The following is a 15730-nucleotide window of genomic DNA, read 5'->3' as shown; positions in this document are numbered from 1 at the left end:
CAAAGCTAGGAGCTAACTCTATGCTTGCTTCTACACAGGTCTCTGTCCAGTCCACAGCTGACCCTCGTCTCAGGTCATGTGTCTCTTTACATCACACTGGGCGATATTCTTTCCCAGTCCCACCTGAAACCCTGCTATGCAAGATACCCTTATACTACAACAGCTCCTCCTTCTGATCTTCCAATTCTAGCCTCCTAAGCAACTAGTTCTTCCCTCCCCACCACCCCCAACACCATCCACCACCATTACTGCTGTAACTTTGTTGCCTTTAACTATCTCATTCCAACACTGAGATTCATTCCCAAAACTCCTTTATCTTGCCACTTCGCTCTCTCAGCTCCAAAAGTCTATCGTTATGAACTGAATTTTCATTCCTCCCATAAACTATTTTGTCTATCATAGGATATCCATTTTCATGAAGCTAAATGGATCATTTTTGATGTTATGATATTGTTAATGTTCATATTTGCAATTGAACCATTGCAGCTGTAATTGATCTTGTCCCTCAGAATGACGAAAGTAAATACAGACACCTTCCCATCTCACATCTGCAAAGAAATGTCTGCACTGCCTGCACCTTAAACAGGCCTGGTTGACTCATAGCTTCTGCATTTTCAATTCAAACAGCACCTCGAGATGTTTTTAAAGTATTTACACAGTCAGTGCAGTAAGGGGGTTTGGTATGCACCACTATTAGATTCAATCAATACAGAGACTAGAAACAATTTGTGTGTTGTATAATGGTGCTTTCATTGAGAAGCAGCCAGCTAAGTTTCCTTGGCGCAGTACTGGTCTCTTAACGCATAATGGCAGTCTTGAACATTTATCAAAAAAATTCATTGTCTCATCAACGTTTCATACAGGTATTGCAGAATAAAAAATTCTAAAAATAAAATGCATTTATAAATATAATTATAGATTAAATAAATTATTAGAAACAGATTGAGTATTAAGGCAGAGCATTTAACATAATGAAGTGTTCTTCCTGGTGTACAAATCTTGTGCTGTAACCATAAATATTCTTCTCCAGTTAACTAATATTATTTGCTTGTTATGATATCAAATAAAAAAAATTAAATACCATCAAGATTACCATTAAAATTAATAACACAAAATATTTTTATCTGTGAAATTATATTTTTGTGGTAATTATTGTTTTTGGCTAATTAACAGTTTAGAAATAAATAGTCGTTTGGTAGTACAGAACTTGAGTATTGCTGAAAAAAGAAACATGTCTAAGCTTTTTGCCTTGCACTCATCAGGACACTTCAGAAGAAACCAAAACAAGGGGAAAGCAACAATTTATATTACATGTGGGAGAGTGCTGATTGGTTGGCAAGTGGCATTGCCATGGAGAATGCAACAGTGATGGTGACTGGCAGTTAACTGCCAAGCATTGTTTGAAATTTAAACCAGGCAGCTTGACCCTTATTGGTCAAGGCATTGCCCTGAGGAATGAACCAGCGAACAGCTGTCACTTATTTTGTTCAGCTGAAAGAGGTGCAATGTGTTGACATGTTCTTTCTGTCTGCAAAGAACAGGGCCCTGTGTATTAATATATGTAGTTTCCAGTCCCCACAAAAGCACCGTACTGCGAGCTTGACTGACAATCTTAAACTGGTTGTCGGTGTAATTCTTAGCACACTGAGGATTATTTAGCAAACCTCACCCAATCACAGAATCATGTTTAATGTGTTTTGAGTTTTGAAAGCACGGGCTGGTTGGGTATGGCCTGTACCCTGCCCATTGCAAACATACTGTTTGATACGATCCGCCAGTCTTTGGGATGTACGGACTACATAACTAGCATCACACTGGCACTGAAATTCATATAACACATGACTCATTTTTGAGGTAGATAGAATGTCTTTTTGGCTTGACGGCAGCATCCTGTTAGTGGTGAATACCACTCGCGTTGCTACTGCATAGTAGCAGCGTGAAACAGCTAGCTTCACCTGTTGCTCAAATTTTTGAGAATCTTTGCCCTTCCAGGGTAATCTGAGGTAGACTGGGCACTTGTCAGGCCGAAAGCGATGGCCTTATGCCCTTTTGTGAGTTTGCGTGATATACAGCGCAAAATGATCTGATCAGGGTAGCCATTATACCTCAGGACGCCTTTGATGCGCCCTATTTCAGCATCAAGCTTGCATGGTGAGCAAATGGCTTGCGCCCTATCTACAAGGTTGCAATAAGACCAATCTTATAGCTTGTGGAACTGTAAGAATCCCAACGCATATACTGACCAGTGAAGGTAGGCTTGCGGTAGACGGTGGTAGAGGATCCCCTGGCTGATTTCTCAACTAGTTCGTCAAGGAAAGGGAGTTCATTTGACTGCTCCATTTCAAAGGTGAATTTGAGCGCAGGATGGAGCCCATTAAGACATGCAAGAAAATTGTTACATGTAGCTGTGGATTTAAATACAGCAAACGTACCATCCACATATCAAAAGTATGCGAGGGGTAGGAGGTTAGGTGTCATTCCATTGAAGCCACGCTTCTCATGGAACCCAGCAAAGATGTTTGTGAAAGCTAGGCCTAGAGGGGATCCCATGACAACACCACCTATTTGGGCATACATGATGTCATTAAAACTGAACTCAACTGCATGAGTTGCCAAGTTTGTAAGTTCAATGAATACTGATTCACACAATGGTGGCGGGTCTAAATTGCCATGATATAATGCTGCAGTGCAAATATCTATGGCTTCCTTAAGTGGAACATTGGTGAATAGGCTAACAATGTCAAAAGAGCACATGACAGAGCATTGCTATCGATATGCAAGTCCCATATGGCCTTCGCAAATGTGAAGGAGTCCTTCACCGTATACAGTATAAATTGTTGCTTTCCCCTTATATTGGTATTCTTGCCAAGTGTCCCGATGAGTGCAAGATGAAAAGCTTAGACATATCTCTTTTCTCAGCAATACTCAAGTTTAGAAATAGTTAAAAAGATCCAAAACTGATTTTCACTTTAAATTTTAATGAATGAATCATTTCCTGCAAGGATAGAAGAAAGATGGGCCATGTGATATTTGAGTCAGGCCAGAGATGGGTGACGGTTGGTATTAGAGCGAGGCCTGTGATGGCTGACAGTTGGTATTAGAGTGAGGCCTTGATGGTTGGTTTTGGAGTGAGGCCTGTAATAGGTGACAGTTGGTATTAGAGTGAGGCCTGTAATAGGTTACAGTTGGTATTACAGTGAGGCCTGTAATAGGTGACAGTTGGTATTAGAGTGAGGCCTGTAATAGGTGACAGTTGGTATTAGAGTGTCATAGTCATAGAGTCATAGGGGTCTACAGCACAGAAAAAGGCCCTTCGGCCCATCAAGAATGCGCTGGTCAAACAAGTACCTAACTATTCTAATCCCATTTTCCAGTGCTAGGCCCGTAGCCTTTTATGCCATGGCATCACAAGTGCACATCCAAATACTTCTTAAATGTTATGAGGGTTTCTGCCTCTACCATTCTTTCAGGCAATGAGTTCCAGATTCCCACCGCCCTCTGGGTGAAAAAATTCTTCCTCACATCCCCTCTAAACCTCCTGCCCCTTACCTTAAATCTATGCTCCTTGGTTATTGATCCCTCCATCAAGGGGAAAAGTTCCTTCCTGTCTACTGTATCTATGCCCCTCATAATTTTATACACCTCAATCATATCCCCCCCTCAATCTCCTCTACTCCAAGGAAAATAACCCCAGTCTATCCAATCTCTCCTCATAACTAAAACTCTCGAGTCCAGACAACAACCTGGTAAATCTCCTCTGCACTCTCTCCAGTGCAATCACATCCTTCCTATAATGTGCATTCCAGAACTGCACGCAATACTCTAGCTGTGGCCTAACCAGCGTTTTATACAGTTCCAGCATAACCTCCCTGCTCTTATATTCTATGCCTCGGCTAATAAAGGCAAGTATCCCATGTGCCTTCTTAACCACCTTATATACCTGTCCCGCTACCTTAAGGGACCAGTGGACATGCACATCAAGGTCCCTCTGATCCTCGTTACTTCCCAGGGTCCTACCATTCATTGTGTATTCCCGTGCCTTGTTTGTCCTGCCCAAGTGCATCACATCCCACTTATCTGGATTAAATTCCATTTGCCACTGATCAGCCCATCTGATCAGCCCATCTATATCCTCCTGTAATCTAAGGCTATTCTCCTCATTATTTACTACACCACCAATTTTCGTGTCATCTGCGAACTCACTGATCAACCCTCCTACATTCAAGTCTAAATGGTTTATATATACCACAAACAGCAAGGAACCCAATACCGATCCCTGTGGAACCCTACTGGACACAGGCATCCAGTCACAAAAACACCCTCGACCATCACCCTCTGCTTCCTGCCACTCAGCCAATTCTGGATCCAATTTGCCAAATTGCCTTGGATCCCATGAGCTCTTACCTTCGTTATCAGTCTCCCATGTGGGACCTTATCAAAAGCCTTGCTGAAGTCCAAGTAGACTACGTCAAATGCATTGCCCTCATCCACACATCCACCTCTTCATAAAATTCAATCAAATTGAGTCAGACATGACCTCCCTTTAACAAAACCATGCTAACTGTCCTTGATTAATCCCTGCCTCTCCAAGTGTAGATTAATCCTGTCCCTCAGAATTGCTTCCAATAGTTTCCTCACCACTGAGGTTAGACTGGCTGGCCTGTAGTTCCCTGATTTATCCCTTCCTCCCTTCTTGAATAACGGTACCACTTTGGCTGTTCTGCAGTCCTCTGGCACATCTTCTATGGCCAGAGAGGTATTGAAATTTATTGCCAGCGCCCCTGCCATCTCCTCCCTTGCCTCAGTCAACAACCTGGGATACATTTCATTCGGGCCTGGAGATTTATCTACTTTTAAGCCTGCCAGACCACTTAGAACCTCCTCCCTTTCTATGCTAATTAATTATATCACAGTCCTTCTGTCTGATTCCCATACCCATGTCGTCACTCTCACTTGTGAACAGTGATACAAAGTATTCATTTAGAACCCTACCTACATCTTCCAGCTCCACACACAAATTACCACTATGGTCCTTAATGGGCCCTACTCTTTCACTAGTTATCCTCTTACTCTTAATGTACTTGTAAAATAACTTTGGATTTTCCTTATTTTACCTGCCAATGTTTTTCATGCCCCCTTTTTGCTCTCCGAATTTCCTTTTTAAGTTCCCCCCTACACATTCTATACTCCTCTAGGGCTTACACTGTTTTGAGCCCTCGGTATCTGCATAAGCCTCCCTTTTTCTCTTTATTCAATCCTGTATATCCCTCGACATCCAGGGTTCCCTGGATTTGTTGGTCCCACCCTTTATCTTTACTGGAATATGTTGGCCCTGTACTCTCCCTATTTCCTTCTTGAATGAGTCCCATTGCTCTGACACAGATTTACCTCAAAGTAGCTGCTCCTAGTCCACTCTGGCCAAATCTTATCTGATCTTATTAAAATCGGCCTTCCTCCAATTTAGAACTCTGATTTCTGGCCCATCCTTGTCCTTTTCCATAACAACCTTGAATCTAACGGAGTTATGATCACTATCTGCAAAATGCTCCCCCACTGATACCTCTACCACTTGCCTGACTTCATTTCCTAAAATTAAGTCCAGGACCGCCCCCTCTCTTGTAGGACCTTCTACGTACTGGCTTAAAAAGCTCTCCTGGATGCACTTTAAGAATTCTGTTCCCTCTAAACCTATCACACTATGACTAATCCAGTTAATGCTGGGGAAGTTGAAATCCCCCACTATTACTACCCTATTATTTTTATACTTCTCTGAAATTTGCTTACATATCTGCACTTCTATTTCTCTCTGACTGTTTGGGGGCCTATAGTACACTCCCAGCGATGTGATTGCTCCTTTTTGGTTTCTAAGTTCTACCCATATGGCTTTATTTGAGGAGCCTTCTAAGATGTCATCCCTCCTTACTGCTGTAATTGATTCCTTGATCAATATTGCAATATCCCCGCCTCTTTTACTTCCTTCCCTATCTCGCCTGAAGACCCTATATCCTGGAATATTGAGTTGCCAATTCTGCCCCTCTCTCAACCATGTCTCTGTGACAGCAATGACTTCATACTTCCATGTGTTAATTTGTGCCCTCAACCCATCTGCCTTATTCGTCAGACTCCTTGCATTAAAATAAATACCATCCAACCTTGCCAAACTCCCTTGTGCCTTAACTGGCCTATAATTTCTATGCCTTCCAGACTCACTTGCTCTCTCTTCTAATTTTGTCTGTGCATCTCCCCCTGCTAAACCTCCTCTCAGGATCCCATCCCCCTGCCAAGTTAGTTTAAACCCTCCCCGACAGCGTTAGCAAACCTCCCCGCAAGGATGTTGGTCCCATTCCGGTTCAGGTGCAACCTGTCCACCTTGTACAGGTCCCACCGCCCCCATAAACGGTCCCAATGTCCTAGTGACGCCTGTAATAGGTGACAGTTGGTATTAGAGTGAGGCCTGTAATAGGTGACAGTTGGTATTAGAGTGAAGCCTGTAATAAGTGGCAGCTGGCATTAGAGTGAGGCCTGTAATAGGTGGCAGTTGGTATTAGAGTGAGGCCTGTAATAGGTGACAGTTGGTATTAGAGTTGGGTATGTGATGGGTGACGGTATCAGAGTGAGGCCTGTGATGAGAGATGGAACTAGAGTGAGGCTTGTGGTAGGTGATGGTCAGTGCCAGTTTGTGGTTTGTGATTGGGGTATCTATTGGATATATTTGAACAAGATGCATCCACACTTAAAATAAATGTATCAGAGTTTTTGTCTATTCATTAAATAAATAATGCAACATTATTTTAGACTTAAATTGGTCCTGTTTTCCATCTGTCTGTAATTGCCCAATTTCCTTCAATTTTGGTCTAGGCTTACTTACTCCATGATTTATTTTCCATTTCAAACTTTAATAACAAGGATTCTGAAAAGTTTTGAGTGCATCAGTAATGAAATATATTTTCGTCTATTGTTGAATCAGTAACTAGAAGGGTCACCATTCAAATTATTTCCGGAAAAATAAAAGGACCATTAGAACAAATGTCATTAGAACAAATGTCATTAGAACAAGGAAGAGGTTAAAATGGTTAGGGCCCAAAAATGGCTGCAGAAATTGTAATGTACGATAAACCTGCACCTGTTCAATGCAATGCAGGCAGCATGCCACTCATTATAATGATTTTTATGTGATGTTAGGGCTTCCTTGTTGTTCATTGGTTCCACACTTCAGCAGCAGACCCAGTGTGGTTACTTCCTAACACTGTTGAAAGCTTCCGTGTACGTCTTAAAGGAGGGTCACCATGGTTGCTGAAGGTGCTGAGATCATTGAAAATATTGTGCTGTGCAACAATCAACAATGGCTGACCATAGGAGACGACATTCTTAAGTTTTTGATGTTGCACTGGAAATTTTGGTGGAAGAGATGGAATAGAGGAAAGAATGAAGAGGCCCTTTGAACACATGCTCAGAAGGCAGTGACAAGAGATAGTTGAGGAGGTCACTGCCCAGGGTCTTGCTCCAAGGACATAGATGCAATGTCAGAGGATGTTTACTGACCTCACATGAATGGTCAAGGTCATGAATGCGTCTTCAAATGCCATATCCTGCCTGCTCAATTCACTCACCTACCAACAATCTCCATCAGAAATCAGACCTAACTTTCATATGCTTTAATGTACCCTTACACACTTAGCACTATTGCAAACCTTAGACCCACATCTCATACCGTACACACTGCCAGCTATTTATCCATGACAGCCACTTCACCCACACAGATTGCATGACACTCACTGGCACACTTCCCTCCCTCTTGCAAAGGAGTGTGGTACATAACCAGAGGCAGCGGGAGCTAATTGGAAGTGGAACGCCTCTATGTTCTAACCCCTGTGGGAGAGATATGCTGGCCATTATGAGAAGGGCCATTGCTGGGACCATGGCAACCAGCAGGGCTGAAGCTACTGAAGATAATGGTATCCTCATATCTTATCCTCCTTCTCCCATTCTACTTCTCCCTCATCCCACAATGTCTTCTGACAGAGAAGCTGCTGGTGGTGTAAACATGGACTCATTACTTTCTCCTCTCCTCCCACCACAACCCTGCACTGTCCCTTTTTCTCTTTCACATTACCAAAAACTGGAACCTGCCCAGGCAATGGAGGAAGAGCAAGAAGAAAGTGAATGACACGCCATCATTTGTTTTGACGGTCACAGCTACCAGCACAGATGCTGACACTGCCTAGAGCATAAAGGTGGGATGTGCGCCTGGAGACGCTGGACACAACTGCACTGTAGCCTTGGGCAGCAAGGAAGGAGAATGTAGTTGCCAGTTTTTCAGAAGGCAAAGTTCCACCCTAATTCTGTTGCAGTGGGCTCAGATGATGATTTGCATGAGACAAGCTACAAAAGGATACTAATCAGTGTACACAACCAAATGTTTGGTGCACTGGAAATCCTGGCAGACAGCCTACCTCAATGTCAAGGATCATGAAATAGGTGGATACTTCCAGCAGCACAACTGTGGAACCAATTATGATGCACTATCTGATGGCTAATGTCTCAGCTACCACTGCAGCACAAACAACATCTACCCAATGTCGGAATGTTGCAGTGGAAGCTCAGTCTGCAGTTATGTAGTCTCAGCTTGCTTCCATGGAAGCTCAGACTACCACCATTGTGCCTCTGGATGCCAGTGTGCATAATGGCTTCAAGGGGGGCAGAGCACTCCAGAAATCTGTTTTCCAACAGATCTGCCCCCTAAAAACCCTCTGCGGGTCTGACTTCCTGCTGAGCATCCTTCTCTCCCTCCCTCACCCTCCCTCTTTTGTCCTGCTCTGTGTGACCTCTGCACATCCTCCCAGTCATGCTCAATGCCTAGGGCAAGATCTACTGGTCCACCCATGTCTGGGAGCAATTGGTTTGTGCACAAAACTTCAAGTCATGCAAAAAAGCGTTTCAGCACCAGTCAGGCCACTCCCTGCACACTCACAAAACTTTAACTAACTATAGAAAGTACCCAAAAAGCATAGAATTGCAGCAACGGACAGAAGAATTAAACTAGCAACTAAATAACTAGCCTGTAAGTACAGTTGATAATCCGTTTAAATAGTATTGATTATTGGAGGAGGAGGGGGGGTTTCTTCCTGCTGCTTAACACATAGTCAGCTGTGCAAGGTTAAGAGAGGGTGCAGACTAGAGCATGGAACTTCAATATGGCAGTGTTGGTGTCGAATCAGAGTTATACACTGATCAATGTCAAAATCTTTCTGCTCTGCATGTTGTCAGTGATGTTAGGTGTGTGTGTGTGCATGAAACCCTTAACCAATATGGCATTCGGAACACTTTGTGTCAGAAGAGTACATGCATGCATGTTATGGACGTCATTTTGGAACTTTAAGTGACTTCGTGGCACCCAAAAAACAGGTGTTACCAAACCCAATTTTGCCTTCAGGATGCTTTACCAAACTGATATTGAGGTAACATTATTTTAAAAGGAATTAATTTTTAAAAGGAATAATTTAAGGATAGAGGAAATGGTCATGGAAATGGGATTAGAGTGGACAGTTCTAGTTGATGAGGTAGCAACACAGGCACAATGAGCTGAAAGGCCTCCTCCTGTGCTATAACTTGTGAGATTCTGCCACCGGGAATTTTCTGGGTGGTTCTTGATCCCAATCAGTTGCCATAACTTCAGCAGCGAATCACGGGAAGTCATCTACATGGTGCAATAATGGTTTCCACCACTTTTCCACTGAAGTAGTGCAGCCAGTTGGGAGAGCCTGAAAAAATTCCTGGCCCAGGATTTTACAGCCCCGCTGCAGCATGATGTGGCAAATGCAGCGAGCCATTTAAATCTCCATTCAGTTAGGCGGGACTGTAATATCCTGTCGGGTGGGAGGGGCCATAAAATTCTGGCCCTGGTAAATGATTCTATGATAAATACTGAATTACCTCCCTGTAGTAAAGGGACTTGTAGCATCCCTAAACTAGTACATAAATATATCAGTATTATAGCAAAGAAGTAATGTCTGTGTCTGATTACATATCTTAGAACAGTGCTTTCCAAACTTTTTCTCAGTGCAACCCCATTTTAATGCCCTAGGCTTTGCATATCTCCAGAGTGAAAATCTGGGGGTACAAGAGTTGTTGAGCGGCAGGGTGGTGTGGCCTTCAGATGTTGAGTATGGTGGGGGAGTGAGGTTGAGCGTAATGGGAAGTGTTTAAACTGCAGGTTTTTAAACACCTACCCTTTCCCGGTTTTTTGTTTGCACAGGAATCAGGTCTCAAAGAACTGTCTGTTAGGCTACACCCACAGATAGGAAAAAAATACAAGGATTTATAGGGGCTTGGCAGCTGTTAGCACTCAGTTTGTGCTCTACGGAAGCCATTGCTGCCTCGCTACTCAGTACCCCAAAATCTTGTCTCACGACATGACCTATAGTTTGGGAAGCCCTGTCTCAGAATGAAGAAACTTCAAAGGGATATTCATGATGATACTTTGCACAATGCTAATGGCCAAATAATGTGACGAATTCTCTCCTGTACTTAAAAGTGCCTTTTGATCTTGCAAATATTTTAGTCACAATTAATGAGCATGAGGCAGTGTACGTTTTCACAAAATATGAATCAGAAACGCCTTCAAGTTCAAATATTCAAATAATTCAATTTAGGTGACATGAAACATGGAGCAAGCAATGTAGAGGCTAGTAACAGACTTCAGGAGGAAATAGAAAAACTTGTGAAATGGACAGACACACAGTTGATGAAAATTAACACAGAAGTGTGAAGTGATACAATTTGGTAAGAAGACTGAGGAGAGACAATATAAGCTAAATTACACAATTTAAAAAGGGCACAAATCTTTGGAGGTGGCAGGACAAGTTCAGAAAGTGGGTTAAAAAGCATATGGGATCCTCGGCTTTATTAACAAGGCCAGCATTTGTTGCCTAACTGTAATTGCCCATGAGAAGGTGACTATAACTATTTATATTTCCCACAATACTTCCTTGAGTGTAGCAGATCAAGGGCTTATCCATTTAAAGTGTTTAAAATGATCAAGGGAGTTGGTAGGGTAGATGGAAAGAAACAATTTTCTCTGGTGAAACAGTGCAGAACATGGCGGCAAAACCTTACAATTAGAGCTTGGCTGTTCAGGAATAATAACTAGAATCACTTCTTCAAACAAACCCGGAACTCTCTTCTCCAAAATAATGTATGTGAATGCATGCTTTTCTGACAACTTCCGCAATGCTTACATTATGGGGGAATCTCTGTGCTGCTTTTAAAGGCAAAGGGTGAGGGAAGGTTTTACTGCCTGGAAACTATTACACCTGTAGACGTCTTTAGACCAACCAGACACAGAACCATACTGTGACATGCAAAGGTACTGTAAACACACTTATAGACTGAGTTTACAGAATCAGAGGAACATAAATAGGCCAATTTAGCCCTTCAAGTCTTTTCCATTATGAAATCATGGCTGATCTGTGACCTAACTCCATATGCTCACCTTTGCACCTAGTCCCTTAATGTCTTTTGTTCACAAAAATCTATCAATTTCACATTTTAAATTAACAATTTATCTAACATGATTTGCCATCTGTGGGAGAGAGTTCCAAATTTCTATCACTGTGTGTGTAGAAGTGTTTCTTATTTTCACTACTAAAAAATCTGGCCCTAATATCTATACAATGCCCAATCTGCAGAAATAGTTTTGCTCTGTCTACCCTGTTACCCTTAATATCTTGAAATTTTCAATCAAATCCCCCTTAAGCTTCTAAATTCCAGGAAATGTGTCCCCATTAGTTGGCATCAAAACTCCCAAGCCTATTATACCAATTCCAGTTCCATAACGCTGCCCCAAATATGTGTTCAAACTCAGAAAAACAAGCCCTGCTGAATCAGTATCCATTTTTCAATCCAGCATCCTTGCAAAGTCAGTGAGTGACGCTGAAGGTCTACCACTGCTTAGCAACATATTACACAGTTTTGTGCAATGGAGTCACAGCAATTAGAAACTCATATCACATGGAATCCATATAGCCTTCAAAAAGAGAGAATTTACATTCCTTCAGTATGAGTTAGACTCAAACACAGATACAAAGGTGAAAAGGTAACGTTGTAATGCACTTAGTCATGGAGGTCCCATTTTAATCCCTTCAAAGATAAGAACATTAAATGCCTTGCTTATACTGACTCCTCCAGGTGGATTGATGATATGCCAAGCTATGCGCCACTGAGATGATTCTTTTTGAATAACTATTTTCTCCCAACATTTGTATTGTTGAGACCCTGAGCTCATAGTAGTGTGAATGGGTGCTCTTTGGTACAGGATCTGTCCAGCGTTCAGAACCTGAGATCATTTTATATTTAATCTTTCACGTGGTGAATTAATCTTGTATTATCAAAATATAAACCAGATAAAAAGGAGCCTAATCCAGGCTCAGTTCAGCTTGTAAGTTTTGAATAACAACCTATATATGTTAAGTGATAATAGGTCCCACACAGCTCCCATGAGTTCCAACTACCCACAATGGTTAATTGTTAATTGTATTATGACTTACTGAGCTTGATACATTTCTTATGATACATTCACATATGAATATCAGAAATATGCACAACATATCAGGACTGAGCTACCTGAACAACTGTAATTGCTGCAGTCTTTATACTGCAGATGCCAAAGGTAATTTGAAAAGAAAGAACAAATGAAATTGTATTTATATATCACCTAAATACATCCTCAGGACATTGCAAAATGCTTCACAAATAATGATTCATTTTTGAAATGTAGTCATCTGTTATATTGGCAAATGCTTAGTGCACAGAAAATATCATAAACTGTTTTGTTTGGCGAAGTTGGTTAAGGGAGGATATTCAAATAATTCTCTGCCTTTCTTCACATAGTGCCATTTTACATTCAACTGAACAGACGGGTGGGGCCTTGGTCAGCATTTCACCAGAATTGCAGCACTTATTGCAATGTAGCTTTCCCTTCATGCAGTAATGAATTGTTAACCAAGATAAGAGCTTCAACCCATTGACTTCAGGATGGCAGTGCTACTAACTGAGCTCAGCTGATACTCTTAAGGACTTAAAAAGTTTCCTGCTTTTACAAGTTTTTCAGGTTTGAAGAAACTAAGCATAATTCTGTACAGATACGTACAAATCTTTTGGGAAATTGTACAGCCCTAAGGAACTTCACTGTTTGTACAGTCTCCTGCCACACTGACACCTCAGCACCAAGAATGTGTTGGCAGGAACCCATTCACTGATCCACATCAGGCACCAGCTCCTCCTATCATTAAACACAGATGGTTGAGGAACACTCCATGCCCTATGCACTTAACAAAGTGGAAGATAAGTGCTGTTGGTTATCAGAAACTGCACAAACTGTGCACAAGGCTCATTAGGTTAGGTTCAGGTGCCATAATGTGGCTGGAGTGCCTGAATAGTGTTCCAGATGTTCATTGCCCATAGTAAATAGATGCTGTATGGAAGGCCAAAAAACTTTTTAAATAATGTTTTACGTTGGGCAATTCTATTCTTCCAACTGTTAGAATCACAGAATGTTCCAACACTGAAACAGGTTATTATGTGGTTGATGACATTTGGGCAACCTGGTGTCATCTTACTTGGCCAATCAGAAGAGTAGAAACAGGTTATTTTGCTTATCAACTCTGTGACTAGTGTTTTTTCCCACTTGATTTGCCAAATTTAATTCCACTCTTCTGTTTGCTTCCCATATCTGTTACTACTCTTTTTTTCTATTTGAATCATTTCTTTTGAAAAAAATTACACGCTCTGCTTCCATGGTGCTTTATGACAGAGATTTCCACAATTTGATAATTTTCTATGTAAAGAAATATTTTTTTAATCTCTCCAGTTATTCTTTTTCTTATTATCTTAAATTTGTGTCATCTTGTTTTCATCTCACTAGTCAGTGAAAATTTCCATTATTTAATCTATCACAACCTTTCACAATCTTGGTATCCTTCATCAGGTCATCGACTGACCTGCTCAGTTCCAGTAACTTCTAAAGCACTTGTTCATAGCTCAACTAGCACTGATCATATTCTAACGAATATACAAGGTCTTTTTTCCATTGTTTCTGCATCATCCCAATAATGGGCTGCCCAAAACTGCACCAAATTCTCCAAGGTGACCTAATTAATGTCTTCTACAAGTTCAACATTACCTCCTTGCCTTTGTTGACTCTGAAGGACCATTTCTCTCAGCCACATTGTGCTTACCAGCCTTGGAAGTTTTATGAAACTCTTACTGTTAAATGGTTTACCAGCCTGTTGGCTCTTTACAGATATTGCAAACAACACAGCTTTCACCAAACCAACTGGACACCTTTTTAACAAGCTGACGTTGTATTTGTTGCAATCATCAAGGAATATTACCTTTTCACACCACATACAAACATTTTTATTCTCAGATCGGTGACATTAAACATGAATTATACTGCATCTCTTCTACAAAAGAACCAGAGGGAATGTACTTTTTTTAACACTGCCATTTGTTATGATCTGGAATGTTATGCCTGAACAGTGCTGGAAGCAGATTCAACAGCAACTTCCATAATGGAATTTGATATATAACTGAAAGGAAAAATAGGCAGGGCTGCGTTGAAAAAGCTGTGCAATGGGACTAATTCTACAGCTCATTCAAAAGGCAGGCACAGGCAAGATGGGGCAATGGCCTCCTTTTGTGTTGTATGGTTCCATGATCTTACGCTATCAGGAAAAGTCTATCACATTAGAGAGAATCTAACCATCTCTCCTTGACATTTAATGGCATTACCATTGCTTAACACCCCACTATCATTCTAAGGGTTACCATTGACCGGAAACTGAGCTGGACTAGCTATATAAATACTGTGACTACAAGAGCAGGTCAGAGCCTTGGAATTCTGCTGTGAGTAACTCACCTCCTGACTCCCCAAAGCTTGTCTGCTATCTACCAGGGCACAAGTCAGGAGTGTGATGGAATACTGTCCACTTGCCTGGATGAGTGCAGCTCCAACAACACTCAAGAAGCTCAACATCATCCAGGACAAAGCAGCTCGCTTGATTGGCACCCCATCCAACATCTTATTCCCTCATTCCCTCCACCACTGATATACAGTGGCAGTAGTATGTACCATGCACAAGATGCACTGCAGCAACTAACCAAAGCTCCTTCGACAGCACCTTCTAAGCCCACAATCTCAACCATCTATGGGGCCAAGGGCAGCAGATACAGGGAACACCACCGCCTGCAAGTTCCCCTCCAGCCACACACCATCCTGACTTGGAACCAAATGGCTGTTCCTTCACTGTCACTGGGTCAAAATCCTGGAACTCCCTTCCTAATAGCACTGTGGGATACCTACATCAAATGGACTACAAATTCACCTTCTCGATGGCAATCAGGGATTGGAAGTGCGACACCCGCATCCCGAGAAAGAATTAAAAAACACCCATGATGAAGAGTACAAATGCCCTATAAATGCACAGTCAAGACAAGAACCTCTTAAGATGAAGCTGAATTTTTGCATCAGACCTATACTTTAATAATGGACCTTGCTAATGTAGTATGTCTTCCCGTGTTCTTTAATAAATTATAAATCATTGAAGTTTGTAAACTTAAACTTGGAAATTTATGTTTGATCTCTCTGTGGATCCAACCCCAGTAAGGTCAATGTACAGGTATCCTCATCAAGGGAGAAAAAACTCAGGCGTTCGAGTATTCCAGTTTCATT

Source organism: Cetorhinus maximus, chromosome 12, assembly GCF_964194155.1.
Source record: "Cetorhinus maximus chromosome 12, sCetMax3.hap1.1, whole genome shotgun sequence".
NCBI lineage: Eukaryota > Metazoa > Chordata > Chondrichthyes > Lamniformes > Cetorhinidae > Cetorhinus > Cetorhinus maximus.
The sequence above is the reverse complement of the archived record's forward strand: the minus strand, read 5'-3'. Positions refer to the sequence as shown.